Genomic DNA, 2,609 nt, shown 5'->3' on the forward strand with positions numbered 1-2,609 from the left:
TGTAGAAACGGGGTTTCACCATGTTGGCCAGGCTGATCTTGAACTCCTGACCTCAAGTGATCCACCTGCCTCAGCCTTCTAAAGTGCTGGGATTACAGTCGTGAGCCACCGCACCCAGCTGGTTTTTGTTTTCTTGAAACAATCTCACTCACTTGGCCAAAGTAGGGTGCAGTAGTGTGAACACAGCTCACTGGAGCCTTGACCTCCTGGGCTCAAGCCATCATCCTGCCTCAACCTCCTGAGAAGCTGGGACCACAGACGTGCACTACCAGGACTGGCTAATTTTAAAAAATTTTTTGTAGAGACTAGGTCTTGCCATGTTGCCCAGGCTGGTCTAAAACTCCTGGGCTCAAGCAATCCTCTCGCCTCAGTCTTCCAAAGGGCTAGGATTATACATGTGAGCCACTGCACCTGGCTACTCAATTTGTTTTATGTGGCCTTAATAACCACAAACTAGGCAAATATATTACAAAATTAAATAAATACAATAATATACTAATATCCCTCATACTCAAAGATTGTTTACAAAATATTAGCAAATTTAATCCAACAACATATTAAAAGGATTATATATGTAAATATATATATACACACACACACACATATATATGAAACCACCCCCACAGGATTGACAAGAGTTGCATGTAGGATTCTGGACAGATATGTAGTTATAACTAAGTATTAATCAGGCTATACTTTGGCCCACTTCCTTGTTGCTAAAAGTTAGGTAGCACCAGGTACTGACAATTTGTATTCCCATTGTTCCTATAGATAGGATTTCTGAAGTTAGGGTTGTAAGGCTGTTTAAAAATTGATTTGTTTTAACCTGAGGAAGGAAATTTAAAAAAAAAAAGAAAGAAAAATAAATAAATAAAAGAATTAATTTGCATCCCCTTTGTTCCTACAGACAGGTTATCTGACATTGGAATCATAAGACTTTTGTTTAAGAATCACTTGTAGGCTGGACACAGTGGCTCACGCCTGTAATTCCAGCCCTTTGGGAAGCCGAGGCAGGCAGATCATGAGGTCAAGAAATCAAGACCCCCCTGACCAACATGGTGAAACCCCATCTCTACTAAATACAAAAATTTAGCAAGGCGTGGTGGCACATGCCTATAATCCCAGCTACTTGGGAGCCTGAGGCAGGAGAATCGCTTGAACCTGGGAGGCAGAGGTTGTAGTGAGCCGAGATTGTGCCATTGAACTGCAGTCTGGGCAACAAGAGTGAAACTCCATCTCAAAAAAAAAAACAGAAACAAAAAAAAGAGTCACTTGCTGAGCACAGTGGCTCAGGCCTGTTATTCCAGCACTTTGGGAGGCCAAGGCGGGTAGATCACCTGAGGTCAGGAGTTCGAGACCAGCCTGACCAACATGACAAAACCCCCTCTCTACTAAAAATACAAAATTAGCCAGGCATGGTGGCAGGCGCCTGTAATCCTGGCTAATTGGGAGGCTGAGGTTTCAGTGAGTCTAGATGGCGCCATTGCACTACAGTCTGGGCAACAGAGCAAGACTGTCTAAAAAGGAAAGGAAAGGCCGGGCGCGGTGGCTCACACCTGTAATCCCAGCACTTTGGGAGGCCGAGGCGGGCGGATCACAAGGTCAGGAGATCTAGAACACAGTGAAACCCTGTCTCTACTAAAAATACAAAAAATTAGCCAGGCATGGTGGTGGACGCCTGTAGTCCCAGCTACTCGGGAGGCTGAGGCAGGAGAATGGCGTGAACCTGGGAGATTGAGCTTGCAGTGAGCCAAGATCACGCCACTGCACTCCAGCCTGGGCAACAGAGCGAGACTCCCTCTCAAAAAAAAAAAAAAAGAAAAAGAACCCTAGCTCCTGTCATTTCATGTGATAGCATAACTTCTATCTAAATTTAGCTTTTATGTTTTAAGAGTATTGACATTATGAAAAATAGAGAGGCCAGGCACGGAGGCTCACGCTTGTAGTCCTAGCACTTTGGGAGGCCAAGGTGGGTCAATGGCTTGAGCCCAGGGGTTCAAGACCAGCCTGGGCAACATGGTGACACCTCGTCTCTACAGAAAATACAAAAATTAGCCAGGCGTGGCAGTGTGTGCCTGTGGTCCCAGCTACTCGGGAGGCTAAGGCAGTAGAATAGATCGAGCCTGAGAGGTGGAGGTTGTAGTTAGCTGAGATTGGGCCGTTGCCCTCCAGCCTGGGTGACAAAAGTGAAACCCTGTCTGAAAACAAACAAAACAAAACCCTGTCTCAAAAAAGAAAAAAATATTTCCATGAAGAAAACCCCAGTTTTAGTGCTGAAAATTTTTAAATATTCAGGAAAGAAATAACATCAATCATATATAAACTCTTTCAGAAATAGAGGAGAAAAGAACAACTCCTCATTTTTAGAGATGGGGTCTCCCTCTGTTGCGCAGGCTGGTCTCAAACTCCTAAGCTCGAGTGATCCTCCTGTCTTGGCCTCCCAAAGTGCTGGGATTACAAGAGTAAGCCACTGAGCTCAATCCCAATTTGTCCTTCCTTCCTTCCTTCCTTCCCTCCCTCCTTCTTCCTTCCTTCCCTCCCTCCCTCTTTTCTTTTCTTTTCTTTTTTCTTTTCGAGACTGAGTTTTGCTGTTGTTGCCCAGGCTGGAG

This window comes from Colobus angolensis, unplaced genomic scaffold (assembly GCF_000951035.1).
Source record: "Colobus angolensis palliatus isolate OR3802 unplaced genomic scaffold, Cang.pa_1.0 Scaffold220, whole genome shotgun sequence".
Lineage (NCBI taxonomy): Eukaryota > Metazoa > Chordata > Mammalia > Primates > Cercopithecidae > Colobus > Colobus angolensis.